We start from the raw sequence: 22,811 nt of genomic DNA on the forward strand, positions 1-22,811 counted from the left end.
TGGTGCTGATTACTTCCCATTGCTCGTCTCGGCGCCCACATATTTGGTAGATAGTGTCCTTGAGTTCCCTGTTGTAGACTTCTCCAATGCGTCCCATGGTAATGTGAGCTGCCATACTCTTTCCTAAACTCCAGGTTGGTGCATCAAAGGAAAACTCTATGGGTTTAGTGACTGGCGTGAAGGTCCTTCCTGGAACTTGTACTTGAATCATCCAGCGCTCCTCCTCTGGTAAGGTGGCGTTGTACGTCTCGGTGAAGCTTAGTATTCCAATGTTCAAGTACCTAGTGACTTCCTTCAGGTGGCATCCAAATGGTGTGTCTTCATCCGGTTGTGCAAACTTGTTCCTTGCATCTGCCATCCTAAAGAGTAGAAAATGGAGAGGAGTCAGAAATGAGAAGAGAAGTGTGACCTATGGTTTAGCTTAGTGGTCGTGTCCTACACTTAGCGTGTGCTCTGATACCATCTTGTAGCGACCCGACCTCAAACGGTCAAGTCTCTGTGCTTCAGTGTCATCCCTGGATCGGTAATGCTGACACACACAGTACTCGAAGGATTTATAACAGAGTAGCAATCACACACTTATTACATCGAATGTCTCCAAAGAGATCTTATTATAATAATATGGCTTAAGGCCATCTAATGCAATAACAGTGGAAGGCTTGGAAGATAAAGTGAGTCCATAGCTGCACGGCAATGACCTAACGAACCTTACTCCTCGTCTGAAAAGTCTGCAACATAATACGTTGCAGCCCGAGAATGGGTCAGCACATGGAATATGCTGGCAAAGTAACATAGTAGAGCAAGAACAGAATAATGCTATCACTACATGCATATTTGGCTGGTGGAAAGCTCTATGGTTATAGTTTTTGCGAAAAGCCAATTTTTCCCTACAACAAAGGTATAGATTTTAATTTAACTATCATGGTAGTTGAACAAATATTGAGAAGGTAACCCCAACTCAATCCCAATTAAAGTAATTAACAACCCAACAATATTAATTAAGAGTGATGAGATACATGTGATAACCCATGTACTAGATACCCAAGATTGTCCATAACCGGGGACACGGCTAACCATGATTAGATTGTACACTCTGCAGAGGTTTGCACACTTTTCCCCACAAGACTCGATCGCCTCCGTTGGATTTCTCGCACTATATGGTGTTTGAGAAACGGATGACCGAGATACAGTCTTTCAGAAACATTAACTCTCTACTCCGGGTAGACCGTACCAAACCTACAAAACCTACTACCTGCTGATCTACCTCTTCAAGAGCTTCACGTAACTTACTCAACTATGCTAGAGCCCATAATAGCTTGTGGCTGCACACGGAAGTTTCTAGCATGAATCATCTCAGTTCCCTTTGAGCCTGGGTGGCGTTCCATAGGAAGATCACACGGGTACCCCGGGATTTCCAAAAAAACAGACAACACTGGGTTCCCCAGGTGCCTCAATCCACCCAGATGTTAATTTAAGTTGCCACCTTAAGTTGAACCATTAATTAAAAACCTCACATCTGTCATGGATTTCACTCAAACCCGAACCACGTCAACGAGCATAGCATAGCATAGTAATATAAGCAAGCGTAGAAGTAAGTCCCAAGGGTTTGGTAGTAACAGGGTAATAGGTTCTACCTCAACAAATACTTCCCAACCCACAAATTAATGACATCCTAATCATGCTGTGTTTGAGGGTTGGAAGTAATGCATAAAAACTGGGTATGAAAAGAGTATGATCAATGTGTTACTTGCTTTGCTGACGATCCGCAAAACCTAGGGATTCGTAGTAGCACGCTTCGCACTCCGGGTGTACTATCACAAACGAACAATAACATATATAAGAAACAATCAAATATGCACAATCAAAACTCAAATACGAGGGGGTTGACCAGAAAGTTCAACTTAAGAACTCCGGTTTGCAAAAAGAATCAAATCAAACGGAGCAACGAAACTCAAACGGCGAAAGAAACAAGATCCGTTTACTAATCTAAACTAAGGTCAATTTTACGGTAACAAAATCTTGTTCAAGTTGATTAAACATAAAGAGGGTTTCGAGACGAAGATCTAGGCGCTTGAATCGCCTGATTCCGACTAACGAGCGAAAAGATAAACAGAAACTAAGATTGGATCAGAAATCGCGATCGAAAATAATCGCGGATAAATCCGATAAAAAGAAAACTGACGAACAGACTAACGAACGAACGTTCATTAACTGTAACTAATGGGCAAAAATCGTTCGCTAAGACGAACGTACGGATAAATGTCCGCTAAATAGAAGAACCAAGAAAAAACCAGCGAACCGAAAAAACGGATCTAGGGTTTCTAAAAAACCGAACGGTTTTAAAAAAACCGCGGTCTCGGATCCGGCCGGTACCTCCAGTGAGGCGGCGGGGCAATGAGGTGGCGACTCACGGGCGGCGGCAGGCGGCGGCGGCAAGCGGTGGCGACGGCGCTCGGCTATGGCGGCGACGAGGCATGACAGGCGGCGGCTGCGGTGGTGTGGTTTGGGGCGGCGGGGCAGCGGCTTATAAAGAGGTGGGGGCGGCTGCTTGGGGGAGGGGGCAAGGCAGCGGCGGCGGAGAGGAGTCCGGCTCGGACTCCAAGTCCGGGTCGGCGGCGGCGGCGCGCGCGCAAGGAGGCGGTGGCGGCGGCGGCTGGGCCGGCGGCCTGGCTGGGTTTCGACCCAGTCGGGCGCGGGAGTTTTTTTTAAATCATTTCGCTGACAGAAATAAAATCCTAGAAAATAAAATAAAAAAACTAAAAATGCCAAAACAAATTTTCACCGTCTAAATAAAATATTTAGAATGAGGTGAACATTTTCTTGGCCCTAAATTGCAATTTAAAAAACGTGCAATTTTTCTAATGCAAATAAAATCCAAAATAAAATCGAATAAAATCAAAATAAATGATTTTAATATTTTTCCTCCAATATTTCAATTATTTTGGAGAAGTCATATTATCTCCTCTCTTATATTTTAATACGAAATATTTTTTGGAGAGAAAAATAATTAAAATCCAAATCCTCGTTTCATTATTTGATCAGAATCAAATATGAAAGCCTGGAAATTCCCAACTCTCTCCGAGGGTCCTTGAGTTTCTTAGGATTTTGAGGATTGCAGAGCGAAAATGCAATAAAATATGATATGCATGGATGACCTATGTATAACATACCAAATTGAAAATTCGGGATGTTACACCATCGAGGATAACAAGATGGGGTTTATATCATATTGCATGAGTTTATCCCTCTACATCATGTCATCTTACTTAAAGCGTTACTCTGTTCTCTTGAACTTAATACTCTAGATGCATGCTGGATAGCGGTCGATGTGTGGAGTAATAGTAGTAGATGCAGGCAGGAGTCGGTCTACTTGTCTTGGACGTGATGCCTATATACATGATCATACCTAGATATTCTCATAACTATGCTCAATTCTGTCAATTGCTCAACAGTAATTTGTTCACCCACCATAATACTTATGCTCTTGAGAGAAGCCTCTAGTGAAACCTATGGCCCCGGGTCTATTTTTCATCATATTAATCTTCCAATACTTAGTTATTTCCTTTGCCATTTATTTTACTTGCATCTTTATTTCTCTTTATCATAAAAATACCAAAAATATTATCTTATCATATCTATCAGATCTCACTCTCATAGGTGACCGTGAAGGGATTGACAACCCCTTTATCGTGTTTGTTGTGAGGAGTTTATTTGTTTGTGTAGGTGTGAGGGACTCGTGTGTGGCCTCCTACTGGAATGATACCTTGGTTCTCAAAAACTGAGGGAAATACTTACGCTGCTCTGCTGCATCACCCTTTCCTCTTCAAGGGAAAACCAACGCAATGCTCAAGAGGTAGCAAAGACCTCGGTGAAGCAGTTTATATATTGGGCATAAAGATCTATAGAGATAGATCAAGGCGCTTAATTGGACTTTCACAAAGCATATACCTTGATAAAGTTTTGAATAAGTTCAAAATGGATCAGTCAAATAAAGGGTTCTTGCCTGTGTTACAAGGTGTGAAGTTGAGTCAGACTCAATGCCCGAGCACTATAGAAGATAGAGAGAAAATGAAAGTCATTCCCTATGCCTCGGCCATAGGTTCTATCATGTATGCAATGTTGTGTACCAGACCTAATGTGTGCCTTGCTATAAGTTTAGCAGGGGGTACCAAAATAATCCAGGAGTGGATCACTGGACAGCGGTCAAGAACATCCTGAAATACCTGAGAAGGACTAAGGATATGTTTCTCATTTATGGAGGTGATAAAGAGCTCATCGTAAATGGTTACGTCGATGCAAGCTTTGACACTGATCCGGATGACTCTAAGTCACAAAACAGATACATATTTATATTAAATGGTGGAGCTGTCAGTTGATGCAGTTCCAAGCAAAGCGTCATGGTGGGATCTACGTGTGAAACGGAGTACATAGGTTCTTTGGAAGCAGCAAATGAAGGAGTCTGGATGCAGGAGTTCATATCTGATCTAGGTGTAATACCTAGTGCATCGGGTCCAATGAAAATCTTTTGTGACAATACTGGAGCAATTGCCTTGGCGAAGGAATCCAGATTTCACAAGAGAACCAAACACATCAAGAGACGCTTCAATTCCATCCGTGATCAAGTGAAGGAGGGAGATATAGAGATTTTCAAGATACATATAGATCTGAATGTTGTAGACCCGTTGACTAAGCTCTCTCATGAGCAAAACATGATCAGCACCAAGACTCCATGGGTGTTAGAATCATTACCATGTAATCTAGATTATTGACTATAATGCAAGTGGGACTGAAGGAAATATGCCCTAGAGGCAATAATAAAGTTGTTATTTATATTTCCTTATATCATTATAATTGTTTATTGTTCATGCTATAATTGTATTAACTGGAAACTTAGTACATGTGTGAATACATAGAAAAACAGAGTGTCCCTAGTATGCCTCTACTTGACTAGCTCGTTAATCAAAGATGGTTAAGTTTCCTGACCATAGACATGTGTTGTCATTTGATGAACAACATCACATCATTAGAGAATGATGTGATGGACAAGACCCATCCATTAGCTTAGCATAATGATTGTTAAGTTTTATTGCTATTGCTTTCTTCATGACTTATACATGTTCCTATGACTATGAGATTATGCAACTCCCGAATACCGGAGGAACACCTTGTGTGCTATCAAACGTCACAACGTAACTAGGTGATTATAAAGATGCTCTACAGGTGTCTTCGATGGTGCCTGTTGAGTTGGCATATATCAATATTAGGATTTGTCACTCTGTGTATCGGAGAGGTATCTCTGGGCCCTCTCAGTAATGCACATCACTATAAGCCTTGCAAGCAATGTGACTAAAGAATTAGTTACGGGATGATGCATTACGAAATGAGTAAAAAGACTTGCCGATAACGAGATTGAACTAGGTATGATGATATCGACGATCGAATCTCGGGCAAGTAACATATCGATGACAAAGGGAATGACGTATGTTGTTATGAGGTTCGATGACGATTTGTATTATGAGTTATGTGATTTGATGACCGAAGTTTGTTCAGAGTCCCGGATGAGATCACGGACATGGCGAGGAGCATCGAAATGGTCGAGAGGTAAGGATTCATATATTGGAAGGTTGCATTTGGACATCGGAATGGTTCCGAGTGGTTCGGGCATTTTTCCGGATTACCGGGAGGTTACCAGAACCCCCCGGGGAAGTTAATGTGCCTTAGTGGGCTTTAGAGGAGAGAGGGAAGAAGATCCACGAGGTGGCGTGTGCCTCCCCCCTGCCCAAACTGAATTGGACAAGGGGTGGGGGCGAGGCCCCCTCCTTCCTTCTCCTTCTCCCCTCCTTCCTTTCCCTCCGGTGGAAGAAAGGAAAAGGGGGGAGAATCCTACTTGGACTAGGAGTCCAAGTAGGACTCCCCCCTGGCGCACCCCTCTTGCCTCCTGGCCGGCCTCCTCTCTCCCTCCCTCCTTTATATGCGTGGCCAGGGGCACCCAATAGCACATCAAGTCTTCTCTTAGCTGTGTGCAGTGCCCCCTTCCACAGTTACACACCTCGGTTATATCGGCGTAGTGATTAGGTGAATCCCTACGCCGGTAACTTCATTATCATCGTCACCACGCCATCGTGCTGATGGAACTCTCCCTCGTCCTCAACTGAATCAAGAGCTCGAGGGACATCATCGTGCTGGACGTGTGCTGAACACGGAGGTGCCGTACGTTCGGTGCTTGGATCGGTTGGTTCATGAAGACGTTTGACTACATCAATTGCGTTACTAAACGCTTCCGCTTTCGGTCTACGAGGGTACGGGGACACACTCTCCCCTCTTGTTTCTATGCATCTCCTAGTTAGATCTTGCATGTTGGTAGGAAAATTCTGAATTACTATGTTCCCCAACATGAAGATCGTCACACTTTTATTTACTTACAACTCAAGAGTTATAACTCAATTCTAGAACAAAAATATGACTCTATATGAATGCCTCCGATGGTGTACCGGGATGTGCAATGTATCAAGAGTGACATGTATAAAAAAATGAAAGGTGGCTTTGCCACAAATACGATGCCAACTACATGATCATGCAAAGCAATATGACAATGATGAAGTGTGCCATAATAAACGGAATGGTGGAAAGTTGCACGGCAATATATCTCGGAATAGCTACGGAAATGCCATAATAGGTAGGTATGGTGGCTATTTTGAGGAAGGTGATGGTGGGTTTAATGCACCGACGAAAGTTGCGCGGTACTAGGGAGGCTAGCAATGGTGGAAGGGCGAGAGTGCGTATAATCCATGGACTCAACATTAGTCATAAAGAACTCACATACTTACTGCAAAAATTTATTAGTTATCGAAACAAAGTAATAGACGCATGTGAAACGTCTCCAACGTAATTTTTGATTGTTCCATGCTATTATATTATTTGTTTTGGATGTTTTTATATGCATTAATATGCTATTTTATATGATTTTTGGGACTAACCTATTAACCTAGGGCCCAGTGCCAGTTTCTGTTTTTTTCTTGTTTTAGAGTTTCGCAGAAAAGGAATACCAAACGGAGTCCAAACGGAATAAAACTTTCACGGTGATTTTTCTTGGACCAAAAGACACCCAGGTGACTTGGAGTGCAAGTCAGAAGAGCCACGAGGCAGACACAAGGGTGGAGGGCGGGCCCCGACCTTGAGGGCCCCTTAGTGACCCCCTGACCTAGATCTTCCTCCTATATATTCTCAAATACCCCAAAAACTTCCAGGGGGCACGAAACCACTTTTCCACCGCCGCAACCTTCTGTACCCATGAGATCCCATCTTGGGGCCTTTTCCGGCATCCTGCCGGAGGGGGATTTGATCACGGAGGGCTTCTAAATCAACACCATTGCCTCTCCAATGAAGCGTGAGTAGTTTACCATAGACATAGGGTCCATAGTTAGTAGCTAGATGGCTTCTTCTCTCTCTTTGATTCTCAATAGAAAGTTCTCTGCGATGTTCTTGGAGATCTATTCGATGTAATACACTTTTGCGGTGTGTATGCCGAGATCTGATGAATTATGGATTTATGATCATCTTATCTATGAATATTATTTGAATCTTCTTTGACTTCTTTTATGCATGATTTGATATCTTTGCAAGTCTCTTCGAACTATCGATTTGGTTTGGCCAACTAGATTGGTTTTTCTTGCAATAGGAGAAGTGCTTAGCTTTGGATTCAATCTTGCAGTGTCCTTTCCCAGTGACAGTAGGGCAGCAAGGCACGTATTGTATTGTTGCCATCGAGGATAACAAGATGGGATTTTCATCATATTGCTTGAGTCAATTCCTCTACATCATGTGATCTTGCTTAAGGCGTTACTCCGTTCTTTACGAACTTAATACTCTCGATGCATGTTGGATAGCGGTTGATGTGTGGAGTAATAGTAGTAGATGCAGAACCGTTTTGGTCTACTTGACACAGATGTGATGCCTATATTTATGATCATTGCCTTAGATATCATCATAACTTTGCGCTTTTCTATCAATTGCTCGGCAGTAATTTGTTCACCCACCGTAACAATTTCTATCTTGAGAGAAGCCTCTAGTGAAACCTATGGCCCCCGGGTCTATTTTCCATCATATAAGTTTCCGATTTACTTTCTTTGAAATCTTATACTTTCCATTCCATAAACCAAAAATATTACTTTACCGTTTATCCATCTCTATCAGATCTCACGTTGCAAATAACCTGTAGCGACCAGACCTCAAACAGTCTGATCTCCGTGCTCTGGTGTCATCCCTGGATCAGTAATGCTGACACCACACAGTACTCGGAGGATTTATAGCAGAGTAGCAAACACACACTTATTACATCGAGTGTCTCCACAGAGAACTTATTACAATAAATATGGCTTAAGGCCATATTATAACGATAACAGCGGAAGGATTGGAAGATAAGTGAGTCCATCAACTCCAACGGCATCACTGAGTATAGAACCACGACCTAAAAACTCCTTAATCATCGTCTGAAAAGTCTGCAACATTAACGTTGCAGCCCGAAAACGGGTCAGCACATGGAATATGCTGGCAAGGTAACACATAGAGAGTAATGGAATGAAACAGCTATACTATATGCATATTTGGCTGGTGGAAAGCTCTATGGTTACAGTTTTGCGTAAAGCCAATTTTTCCCTACTTCAAAGGAATAAATTTTATTTAACTATCTTGGTAGTTGTTAAACATTGAGAATGGTTGATAGCATTCTCAATCCCAATTAAACATCATCATTAAACATAACCCAATAAAATTAATTTAGAGTAACATGTTGAGATTCACATGATAATCCAGGTACTAGATACTCAAGATGTCCATAACCAGGAACACGGCTAATCATGATTAGTTTATTACACTCTGCAGAGGTTTGTGCACTTTTCCCCACAAGACTCGATCGCCTCCGTTTGGTTTCTCGCACTACAAGGTGTTTGAGAAGACGGATGACCGAGACATAGTCTTTCAGAAGCGCTAGCACCTTACGATCGGGTAGACCATACCACCTACATTCCCTACATCTGCTAGTCTACCACTGTAAGAGTTCGCACGACTTAGTCAACTATGCTAGAGCCCATAATAGCTTGTGGCTGCACATGGAAGTTTCTAGTATGAATAGTCTCATGATCCCTTTGAGCCTGGGTGGCGGTCCAAAAGAAAACAGGCAAGTCCTGGAATACCCAGGTGCCTCAATCCACCCAGATGTGTGTTTAAGTTGCCACCTTAGATAAACCATTAATTAACAATCTCACATCTGTCATGGATATCACTCACCCAATCCACGTCTACTAGCATAGCATGGCATAATAAGCAAACGCAGAAGTAACTTCCAAAGGTTTGATAATAAACAGGTAATAGGTACTACCTCAACTACTTCCCATCCCACAATTTAATTAGATCCTAATCATGCAATGTGAAAATATTGATCTAATGCAATAAAACTAGGTAGTAGAAAAGGTATGATCAAAGTGTTACTTGCCTTGCTGATGATCCGGGAAACCTAGCGATTCGAAGTAACAAGCGGCGCACTCCGGGTATTCTATCGCAGACAAACAAACAAGCATACAATAAGTACTCATCTAATGCATGGGTAAAACTTAAGTAAGAGATCTAACCAGAAGGTTCAAGTTAAGAACTCCGGTTGGCAAAAAGAATCAAATCGAACGAAGCAACGAAAGTCAAACAGCGAAAGAAAACAACTTCGTTCTACTAATCTGGATCTAGGGAAAATTTTACAGTAGCAAAAGCTTGTTTAAGTTGGTTAAACGGATAGAGGGTTTCGAGATGAAACTCCAGGCGCTTGAATCGCCTGATTCCGATAAACGAGCGAAAAGTTATACTAAAACGAAAATCGGATCCGGAATCGCGATCAGAAAAATCGCGGATTTAATCCGAGAAAAAGAAAAACGACGAACGCTCGCTAGAACGAACGAACGGGCGAATGCTCACTATTTAAATAAACCAGAAAAAAACCGATCTATTTAAAAAAACTGAAACTAAAAAAACTGACAGAAAAACCGAACGGTTTTTCAAAAAAAATGACGCGGAAAACGAGGTGGCGGCGAACCTCGGGCGGCGGGTCGGCGGCGGTGGGCGGCGGCGGCGGCGGCGGGAGCGGGAGCGGCGGCTAGGGTTTCGGGGCTGGGGTGTTGGCTCGGCTGGGCCTCTTCCCCGGCTTATAAAGCCTTCCCAGGCCGGTGTCCAGGTCGGACACAGCCCGTAGGTCGGTGCGCGTTTTTTTATTATTACGCGCAGAAGAAAAAAATAAAAAGAAATACTAAAAAGAAATCTTATTTGATCCTCAATATTTCTTTATTTTGGGAAAGTCATTTTATTCCCTCTCTCATATTTTTGTAATACAAATAATTGATGATAAAATAAATAAAATCAAATGATCCTATTCTCAAAATTAGAGAAAACTCAAATATGAAAATAACGAAATCCCCAACTCTCTCCATGGTTCCTTGAGTTGCGTAGAATTTCTAGGATCAACCAAAATGCAAAATAAAAATATGATATGCATTGATGATCTAATGTATAACATTCCAAATTGGAAATTTGGGATGTTGCAAACCTACCCCCCTTAAGATGAATCTCGCCCTCGAGATTCGGGTTGGCTAGAAAATAGGTGAGGGTGGTCCTTGAGCAAATCTTCCTCTCGTTCCCAAGTGGCTTCATCCTCCGTGTGATTGCTCCACTGAACTTTGCAAAACTTGATAACCTTGCTGCGAGTGACTCGGCTGGCAAACTAGAGGATCTTAATTGGTTTCTCCTCGTAGCTCAAATCGTTATCCAACTGAATAGTTTCCAATGGCACTGTGTCTCTCAAAGGTATGTCAGCCATCTCCTCGTGGCACTTCTTTAACTGGGAAACGTGGAACACATCATGAACTCCTGACAATTCTTCGGGCAATTCCAACTTGTAGGCCACTTCTCCCATACGCTCCAAAACTCGATATGGTCCTACAAATCATGGCGCTAACTTCCCTTTAACTCCAAAATGCTTTGTTCCCCGAAGTGGAGATACTCGAAGATAAGCTGTATCTCCGACTTCGTAAACTGTCTCCTTCCGTTTTGAATCTGCATAACTCTTCTGTCTGGACTGGGCTATCTTGGGCCTATCGTGAATCAATTTCACCTTCCGTTCAGACTTCTTAATCAAGTCAGGTCCAAACAACTGGCGGTCTCCAACTTCATCCCACGACAACGGTGTCCTGCATCTCCTTCCGTACAAAGCTTCGAAAGGGGCCATCTTTAAACTGGTTTGGTAACTGTTGTTGTAAGAGAACTCTGCATATGGCAAATTATCGTCCCAACTAGATCTGTAATCTCGCGCACAAGCTCTCAGCATATCCTCCAAAATCTGATTAACTCTCTGGGTCTGTCCATCTGTCTGTGGATGAAAAGCTGTACTGAATTCTAGCCTGGTACCCAAAGTTTCATGCAACTGCTTCCAGAACTTTGAGGTAAATTGGGTTCCTCTATCTGATACGATACTCCTTGGAACTCCATGCAAACATACGATCCTGGTCATGCATATCTTTGCCAACTTAGCACTGTTGTAAGTGGTCTTTACCGGGATGAAATGAGCTACTTTCGTCAATCGATCAACTACAACCCAAATCGAGTCATAGCCTGAACGAGTCCTGGGCAATCCCGTGATAAAATCCATGCCTAATTTATCCCACTTCCATTCGGGTATCGGCAATGGTTGTAACAATCCTGCTGGCTTCTGATGCTCTGCCTTTACTCTCTGACATACATCACAAATTGCTACATACTCCGCAATATCCTTCTTCATTCCAGTCCACCAGAAAATATCTTTCAAATCCAAATACATCTTGGTATTTCCTGGGTGAATTGAATATGGTGAATCGTGTGCCTCTTGCAATATCAAATTCCTGATCTCCGGGTCATTGGGCACGTAAACGCGGTCTTTAAACCATAGGGTATCGTGTTCATCCTCACGAAATCCCTTAGCTTTTCTTTTGCTAAGTTTCTCCTTTATAGCGGCAATCTCTTTGTCAGCCCTTTGAGCTTCTCTGATTCTATCCATCAAGGTTGACAGAATCTCCAATGCTGCTACATAGCCTCTCGGAACTATTTCCAAACATAGTTCACGAAGATTTACTGCTAACTCACTTGGTATTTCTCCCGTCATTAATGTATTGACATGGCTCTTACGGCTTAATGCATCAGCTACTACATTAGCTTTTCCGGGGTGATAATGCAATCTCATATCATAATCCTTGATGAGTTCCAACCATCTCCTTTGTCTGAGATTCAACTCCTTCTGTGTGAAAATGTATTTCAAACTCTTATGATCCGTGTACACTTCACAATGATTTCCAATGAGGAAATGCCTCCATGTTTTCAAAGCATGCACTACGGCTGCTAACTCCAAATCATGCGTGGCATAATTCAACTCATGAGGTTTCAGTTGTCTTGAGGCATATGAAACAACTCTCCCTTCCTGCATAAGCACTGCTCCAAGTCCTCGACGTGAAGCGTCGCAATACACCTCATAATCTTTGGTCTGGTCTAGCAAAATTAACACTGGTGAGGTAACCAAACGTTTCTTCAATTCCTGGAAACTAGCCTCACATTCCTCCATCCATATAAACTTGGTATCCTTCTTTAACAACTCAGTCATAGGCTTCGCAATCTTTGAGAAATTCTCAATAAATCTCCGGTAGTATCCTGCGAGTCCAAGAAAACTCCGGATCTCTCCAACTGTTGTTGGGGCTTCCCACTTGGTCACGGTATCAACTTTAGTGGGATCAACTGCTATACCTTCTCTAGATATAACATGTTCGAGGAATCCTACTTCCTTCAACCAAAACTCACATTTGCTGAACTTGGCATATAATTGATGTTCTCTGAGCTTTCCAAGTACCAAACGCAAATGCTCCTTATGCTCCTCTTCATTCTTTGAATAAACCAAGATATCATCAATGAACACCACGACGAACTTATCCAAAAACTCCATAAATACTTTGTCCATCATGTTCATAAAATATGCGGGTGCGTTAGTCAGACCAAATGACATAACAGTATACTTGTACAGCCCGTACCTGGTGGTAAAAGCTGTCTTAGGTATATTCTGTTCTCGAATCTTCAACTGGTGGTATCCTGATCGCAGGTCGATCTTGGAAAATACCTTAGCTCCTTGCAATCGATCAAACAGATCATTGATCATTGGTAGTGGGTACTTGTTCTTGATTGTTACTTCATTCAATCCTCGATAATCAACAACCATCCTTAATGATCCATCCTTCTTCTCCACTAGAAGTATTGGCGATCCCCAAGGTGAAGAACTTGGGCGAATATATCCCTTATCCAGTAACTCCTTAATCTGCTTCTTAATTTCCACCAAATCCTTTGCTGGCATCCTATATGGTCTTTTTGATATTGGCCCTGTGCCTGGCAATAGCTCAATCAAAAACTCAATATCTCTATCCGGTGGCATGCCTGGCAACTCCTCTGGAAATACTTCAGGGAAATCCCTTACCACTGGTACTTCCTCCTGCACAACTCCTGTTAAGCAATTTACTTGAGTCCTCTTTGGCACATGTCGGGATACATACTTGATCCTTCTCCCTTCTGGGGTGGTAAGCAAAATTAACTTACTAGCACATTCAATATTCCCTTCATACTTTGATAACCAATCCATGCCTAATATCACATCCAATCCTTGGGATTCCAATACTATTAGGTCTGAGGGAAAAACATAGTTACCAATCCTTAATGGTAACCGATCACACCATAGACTAGCCACATACATTGCTCCAGGCGAGGTTACTAACATGGGTGACCTAAGGGCTTGGGTTGATAGGTTATACTTATCCACAAATCCCCTTGAGATGTATGAATGCGATGCACCAGTATCAAAAAGAACTAGTGCAGTAAATGACTTAACCAAAAACTTACCTATTACTGCATCAGGCTGAGCTTTAACCTCCTCCACGCTAACGTGGTTCACCTATCCCCTATTGAAAGGGTTCAGCTTCTTCCCAGAACTTCCATTGCCATTTTGGCCTTCAGGACATTCATTGGCATAGTGTCCGGTCTTCTGACACTTAAAACAAGTGACTTGGCCCAGGTCCTTCTTGGCTAGGGTTGATGGGTTGGTGCAATTCTGGTCGTTGCTTCCTCCATTCCCATTACCATTCTTGGTGCCATTGTGATTGTGTGAGCTACCTCCTCCATGGGTATGCTGAAAATGTCCTCCCGGTCTAGGGGTAAAACGTGGCTTCTGCTGAGCTCTTGAATTGTACTTTCCTTGTCCATACTTCCTCTTGCGATTCTTAATTTGCTGCTGCTTCCCTTCAATCATAAGAGCACGATCTACCAACTCCTGGTAGTTGTTGAAGGTTGCTACCATCAACTGCATGCTCAACTCATCATTCAGTCCTTCCAGAAACTTCTCCTGCTTAGCTGCATCCGTAGCGACGTCATCTGGTGCATAACGTGCTAACTTACTAAAGTCTTCCACATACTGGCCAACTGTCCGTCCTCCTTGGCGCAAGTTGCAAAACTCATGCTTCTTCATGGCCATAGCTCCTGCCGAAACATGTGCAGTACAAAAAGCCTGCTGAAACTGGTCCCATGTGACAGTGTCGACTGGGAAAGTGGCTGTGAAATTTTCCCACCATGATGCTGCGGGTCCTTCTAGCTGATGTGCGGCAAACTTCACCTTCTCCGCATATGTGCGTCCTGTTGTGGTTAACTCCCTAGCTGTCTTGTGGAGCCAATCATCTGCTACTATCGGCTCGGTGCTACTGGAAAACACTGGCGGGTTTAGCCTAAGAAAACGTGCTAAGTGGTCAATAGGTGGTGGTGGTGGTGGGTTGTGGTTGTTGTTCCCCTGATTCTGATTCTGGACTAGCAACTGCATCAATGTGTTCTGCTGCTGGATCAACTGGGTGAGCTCCGGTGGAAAGGCAAATCCGGGGTCACGTCTCAGAGGCATCTTAGGGATTTAGAAAAGATGAGATGTAAGAATAGAGGGGGTCTAAAGAGAAAACACTACCCATATGCACATGAGGCAAAAGCAAACAATTCACTTCATTCAATCAAACAAGGGCATACGATCGATCTAACTATCGCAAAAGTGCTCGGACTACTATATTTACATGGTGGACTACTACTACTGATGAGGTGGTCTACTAGAAATATTCTTCGGTTGCAAACTCCATGATATCTGCTCCAGCTTCATCAACATAGTCATCATCGCTACTATCTGGATCCGAGTCGGTGCCGTCGATGATGATGTAGTCTTCCGGGCTAATCTCCTTGGGTTCTTCGTCTTCATCTACTGGCATAGGGCCTCCCATAAATATTCCAATCTTCTTGATCAGGTCGTCATTCTTCTCCACCAATACTTCAATTTCTTCTTCATAATCTTCACGTGTAGCCTTGAGTTCTTCCTCCAGTTCCTTGATTCTTGTCCTTGCCTTCTTCAGATCTATCATGTCAGCGCACATCTGGTTCTCCTATCGTCGAATGTGCTGGTTTAACTCCTGGATAAAAGCTGCGATTGATCTATCCTTTCTGGTGCTGATCAACTCCCAGTGTTCATCTCGGCGCCCACAAATCTGGTAGATAGTATCCTTGAGATCCTGGCGGTAGACTTCTCCAATGCGTCCCATGGCGATGTGAGCTGCCATGCTCTTTCCTAGACTCCAAGTTGGTGCATCAAAAGAAAACTCTATGGGCTCAGTGACTGGCATGAACGTCCTTCCTAGAACTTGAACTTGAATCATCCAGCGCTCTTCTTCAGGTAAAGTGGCGTTGTAGGTTCCGGTGAAGCTTGGTACTCCTATGTTCAGGTACCTAGTGACTTCCTTCAAGTGACATCCAAAGGGTGTATCTTCATCCGGTTGCGTGAACTTGTTCCTCGCATCCGCCATCCTAAAGAGTAGAAAAGATGAGAGGTCAGAAGAGAAGAGAGTGAATAGTGATCTAGGTCTTTTAGCTTAGTGGTCGTGTCCTACAGTCAGCGTGTGCTCTGATACCATCTCTGTAGCGACCAGACCTCAAACAGTCTTATCTATGCTCCGGTGTCATCCCTAGATCAGTAATACTGACACCACACAGTACTCGGAGGATTTATAGCAGAGTAGCAAACACACACTTATTACATCGAGTGTCTCCATAGAGAACTTATTACAATAAATATGGCTTAAGGCCATATTATAACGATAACAGCGGAAGGCTTGGAAGATAAGTGAGTCCATCAACTCCAATGGCATCACTGAGTATAGAACCACGACCTAAAAACTCCTTAATCATCGTCTGAAAAGTCTGCAACATTAACGTTGCAGCCCGAAAACGGGTCAGCACATGGAATATGCTGGCAAGGTAACACATAGAGAGTAATGGAATGAAACAGCTATACTATATGCATATTTGGCTGGTGGAAAGCTCTATGGTTACAGTTTTGCGTAAAGCCAATTTTTCCCTACTTCAAAGGAATAAATTTTATTTAACTATCATGGTAGTTGTTAAACATTGAGAATGGTTGACAGCATTCTCAATCCCAATTAAACATCATCATTAAACATAACCCAATAAAATTAATTTAGAGTAACATGTTGAGATTCACATGATAATCCAGGTACTAGATACTCAAGATGTCCATAACCGGGGACACGGCTAATCATGATTAGTTTATTACACTCTGCAGAGGTTTGCGCACTTTTCCCCACAAGACTCGATCGCCTCCGTTTGGTTTCTTGCACTACAAGGTGTTTGAGAAGATGGATGACCGAGACATAGTCCTTCAGAAGCGCTAGCACCTTACGATCGGGTAGACCGTACCACCTACATCCCCTACATCTGCTAGTCTACCACTGTAAGAGTTCGCACGACTTAGTAAACTATGCTAGAGACCCATAATAGCTTGTGGCTGCACATGGAAGTTTCTAGTATGAATAGTCTCATGATCCCTTTGAGCCTGGGTGGCGGTCCAAAAGAAAACAGGCAAGTCCTGGATACCAAGGTGCCTCAATCCACCCAGATGTGTGTTTAAGTTGCCACCTTAGATAAACCATTAATTAACAATCTCACATCTGTCATGGATATCACTCACCCAATCCACGTCTACTAGCATAGCATGGCATAATAAGCAAACGTAGAAGTAACTCCCAAAGGTTTGATAATAAACAGGTAATAGGTACTACCTCAACTACTTCCCATCCCACAATTTAATTAGATCCTAATCATGCAATGTGAAAAGATTGATCTAATGCAATAAAACTAGGTAGTAGAAAAGGTATGATCAAAGTGTTACTTGCCTTGCTGATGATCCGGGAAACCTAGCGATTCGAAGTAACAAGCGGCGCACTCCGGTTATTCTATCGCAGACAAACAAACAAGCATACAATAAGTACTGATCTAATGCATGGGTAAAACTCAAGTAAGAGATCTAACCAGAAGGTTCAACTTAAGAACTCCGGTTGGCAAAAAGAATCAAATCGAACGAAGCAACGAAAGTCAAACAGCGAAAGAAAACAACTTCGTTCTACTAATCTGGATCTAGGGCAAATTTTACAGTAGCAAAAGCTTGTTTAAGTTAGTTAAATGGATAGAGGGCTTCGAGACAAAACTCCAGGCGCTTGAATCGCCTGATTCCGATAAACGAGCGAAAAGTTATACTAAAACAAAAATCGGATCAGGAATCGCGATCAGAAAAATCGCGGATTTAATTCAAGAAAAGAAAAAACGATGAACGCTCGCTAGAACGAACGAACAGGCAAACGCTCACTATTTAAATAAACCGGAAAAAAACCGGTCTATTTAAAAAACCGAAACTAAAAAAAACCGACGGAAAAACCGAACGGTTTTTCAAAAAAAATAAAAAAAAAATTGGCACGGAAAACGAGGAGGCGGCGAACCTCGGTCGGCGGCGTCGGCGGCGGTGGCGTCGGCGGAGGCAGGCGGCGGCGTCGGCGGCGGCGGGCGGTGGCGGCGGGGTGGCTCGGCGGCGGCGGCGGCGGCGGGAGCGGCGGCTAGGGTTTCGGGGCTGGGGCGCTGGCTCGGCTGGGCCTCTTCCCCGGCTTATAAAGCCTTCCCATGCCGGTGTCCAGGTCGGACACGGCCCGTAGGTCGGTGCACGTTTTTTTATTATTATTACACGCAGAAGAAAAAAATAAAAAGAAATATTAAACGGACTCCAAAAATTCCGAAATAAATTTTCACGGGCTTCTAAAATTAAGCCGCACAAGGTGAACATTTATTTGGGACCTAAATGCAATTTTGAAAAACGCACATTTTTCCTAAATTCAAATAAAACACCGAAAAACTCTGAAATAAAATCTTATTTGATTTTATTATTTGATCCTCAATATTTCTTTATTTTGGGAAAGTCATTTTATTCCCTCTCTCATATTTTTGTAATAGAAATAATTGATGATAAAATAAATAAAATCAAATGATCCTATTCTCAAAATTTGAGAAAACTCAAATATGAAAATAACGAAATCCCCAACTCTCTCCATGGGTCCTTGAGTTGCGTAGAATTTCTAGGATCAACCAAAATGCAAAATAAAATATGATATGCATTGATGATCTAATGTATAACATTCCAAATTGGAAATTTGGGATGTTACATAACCGTGAAGGGATTGACAACCCCTTTATCGCGTAGGGTGCAAGTTGGTGTTTTTTGTGCAGGTATTCGGTGGCTTGCGCGTTGTCTCCTACTGGATTGATACCTTGGTTCTCAAAACTGAGGGAAATACTTACTCTACTTTGCTGCATCACCATTTCCTCTTTAAGGGAAAAACTAACGCAAGCTCAAGAGGTAGCAAGAAGAATTTCTAGCGCCGTTGCCAGGGAGATCTACGCCAAGCCAAGACATACCAAGTACCCATCATAAACTCTCATCCCCCGCATTACATTGTTCGCCATTCGCCTCTCATTTTCCTCTCCCCCGCTTCTAAAACAATTTTCCAAAAGAGTCGCATTTTCTTCGCCCTTCTTCCATTCGTCTTCTCCATTTTCTCGTTGCCACCATCATTTCTGAAACTGGGGAGGTTATCGCTGAAAAGGATAGTAATAAGGATGGGGGAAACTTTGATACTTTTGTTAATTCTGATCCACATGAATAAACTACTATCTTGCATGCTAAGAAATTCCACATAGGTAGCGGAAATATTATTGGAAAAGGGGTTATTCAAGATTTCTTTACTTGTGTCGGTGCACTCCCCACCATGGGTGGATGTATCCTTCATAAAACTAGTAGCCTTGCGGATGCTATATCTTTGCTTGTTGTTGAACTTGAAAGACAATTTGTTCACATGCATCCATCCATACAAAGGATTTTTCTAGAGTTTTCTAATATTGAGCATTCTTCTATTAAGCGCGCCACCACTATATTCCTAGCTCATGAGTTTAGATTTATTATGAAAGAAGCTAGTGAAATTTTCGCTCATTGTGAAGTAGATGGTGGTCGTCCTCCCATAGAGGGAATTCTCTTTAATTAAGAGGATATAATGAGCTTATAACAAAAATTTAAGAAAGAGGGTTCCTACCGATGTTTTATTCAATAAGATTTCTGAGCTTAATGATGATTTTGCTATTCAAAGCAACGGATTGGGTTTCTCTATTGGACACAAGCTCATGACATTTTGCCAAAATAATTCTTATAATGACGAGTTGGTCATACAATATGAGGGGCCGAAGGAGGAATCAATTCCTCCCGAGATCGATCTTGGGGATTCTTATCCCATTAAATTTAGCCCTTTTGACTACTTTTGCTTGCCTCAAAGAAAACTTTTTGTTGAACGAAGGGAGCATGAGATGAGTTTTCGAGATTTGCTTTATCATTATTACGATTATACTTAGATCTATTCATGTTTTTATGCCTAGCTGGGGGCGTTAAACAATAGCGCATGTTAGGAGGCAACCCAATTTTATTTTTGTTTTTGCTTTTTAGGTTCTATTTTGCAATAAATTTTTCATCTAGCCTCTGTTTAGATGTGGTTTTATGTTTTAATTAGTGTTTGTGCCAAGTAAGACCTTTGGGATAGCTTACGGTGACAGTTGATTCGATCCTGCTGAAAAACTGAAACTTTTGCACCCAGAAGATTAGTTTTCATTTTTAACAGAAGGGCGATAAAATACTTATTCTTTTTGCAGAGGACTAATAAAAAAATCCTAGGACTTCCTAATTTCTCAGGATTTTTGGATATATAGAAGTATTCGAAATATCCAGATTACTATAGACTGTTCTATTTTTTGACAGATTCTGTTTTTCGCGTGTAGTTTGCTTATTTTGATGCATCTATGGCTAGTATTGGGGGGTATGAACCATGGAACAGTTGGAATATAGTAGATATTACACCAATATAAATAAATAATGAGTTAAAAACAGTACCAAAAGTGGTGATTTATTTTCTTATACTAATGGAGCTTACGAGATTTTCTGTTGAAGTTTTGTGTTTTAAAGTTTTCAAGTTTTGGGATTTGATGGACTATGGAATAAGGAGTGGCAAGAGCCTAAGCTTGGGGATGCCCAGGGCACCCCAAGGTAATATTCAAGGAGGCCAAAGGTCCTAAGCTTTCGCATGCCCCGGGAAGGCATCCCCTCTTTCGTCTTCGTCTATCGGTAACTTTACTTGAGGCTATATTTTTATTCACCACATGATATGTGTTTTTATTGGAGTGTCTTGTATGATTTGAGTCTTTGCTTTTTAGTTTGCCACAATCATCCTTGCTATACAGACCTTTTGGGAGAGACATGCATGAATCGTGATTTATTAGAATGCTCTATGTGCTTCACTTATATTTTTTGAACTAGGCAAAATTGCTCTAGTGCTTCACTTATATCTTTTTAGAGCACAGCGGTGGTTTTATTTTATAGAAATTGATGAACTCTCGTACTTCGCTTATATTATTTTGAGAGCGTTTAGAACAGCATGATAATTTGCTTTGGTTATAAAATTAGTCCTAATATGATAGGCATCCAAGAGGGATATAATAAAAACTTTCATATAAAGTGCATTGAATACTATGACAAGTTTGATTCCTTATGATTGTTTTGAGATATGAAGATGGTGATATTAGAGTCATGCTAGTAAGTGGTTGTGAACTTGAGAAATACTTGTGTCAAGGTTTGTGAGTCCCGTAGCATGCACGTATGGTGAACTGTTATGTAACGAAGTTGGAGCATGAGATGTTTTTTGATTGTCTTCCTTATGAGTGGCGGTCGGGGACGAGCGATGGTATTTTCCTACCAATCTATTCCCCTAGGAGCATGCGCGTAGTACTTTGTTTCGATGACTAATAGATTTTTGCAATAAGTATGTGAGTTATTTATGACTAATGTTGAGTCCATGGATTATACGCACTCTCACCTTTCCGCCATTGCTAGCCTCGCTAGTACCGCGCAACTTTCGCAAGTAACATAAACCCACCACATATCCTTCCTCAAAAAAGCCACCATACCTACCTATTATGGAATTTCCATAGCCATTCCGAGATATATTGCCATGCAACTTTCCACCGTTCTGTTTATTATGACACACATCATCATTGTCATATTGCTTTGCATGATCGTGTAGTTGACATCGTATTTGTGGCAATGCCACCGTTCATCATTTTTTATACATGTCGCTCTTGATTCATTACACATCCCGGTACACCGCCAGAGGCATTCACATAGAGTCATATTTTTGTTCTAGTATAGAGTTGTAATTTTCGAGTTGTAGGTAAATACAAGTGTGATGATCTTCATTATTAGAGCATTGTCCCATGTGAGGAAAAAAGGCCAAAAAAAGAGAGAAAGGAAAAAAATGAGAGAAAAAGAGAGAAGGGACAATGTTACTATCCTTTTTGCCACACTTGTTCTTCAAAGTAGCACCATGATCTTCATGATAGAGAGTCTCCTATGATATCACTTTCAAATACTAGTGGGAATGTTTCGTTATATAACTTGGCTTGTATATTCCAATGATGGGCTTCCTCAAAACGCCCTAGGTCTTCATGAGCAAGAAAGTTGGATGCACACCCACTTAGTTTTCTTTTTGAACTTTCATAAACTTATAGCTCTAGTGCATGTGTTTCATGGCAATCCCTACTCACTCACATTCATATCTATTAATGGGCATCTCCATAGCCCGTTGATACGCCTAGTTGATGTGAGACTATCTCCTTCTTTTTGTCTTCTCCACAACCATTGTCTATTCCACCTATAGTGCTATGTCCATGGCTCACGCTCATGTATTGCGTGAAAGTTGAAAAGGTTTGAAAACATCAAAAGTATGAAACAATTGCATGTCTTGTCATCGGGGTTGTGCATGGTTTGAATATTTTGTGTGATGAAGATGGAGCATAGCCAGACTATATGATTTTGTAGGGATAAGCTTTCTTTGGCCATGTTATTTTGAGAAGACATAATTATTTGTTAGTATGCTTTAAGTATTATTGTTTTTATGTCAATATTAAACTTTTGTTTTGAATCTTACGGATCTGAATATTCATGCCACAATAAAGATAATTACATGGATAAATATGTTAGGTAGCATTCCACATTAAAAATTCTATTTTTATCATTTACCTACTCGAGGACGAGCAGGAATTAAGCTTGGGGATGCTTGATACGTCTCCAACGTATCTATAATTTTTTATTGTTACATGCTATTATATTATCTGTTCTGGATGTTTTATATGCATTAATATGCTATTTTATATGATTTTTAGGACTAACCTATTAACCTAGAGCCCAGTGCCAGTTTCTGTTTTTTTCCTAGTTTTAGAGTTTCGCAGAAAAGGAATACCAAACGGAATAAAACTTT

Source organism: Triticum urartu, chromosome 1A, assembly GCF_056163025.1.
Source record: "Triticum urartu cultivar PI428250 chromosome 1A, HENAU_Tu73, whole genome shotgun sequence".
In the NCBI taxonomy this organism is placed as follows: domain Eukaryota; kingdom Viridiplantae; phylum Streptophyta; class Magnoliopsida; order Poales; family Poaceae; genus Triticum; species Triticum urartu.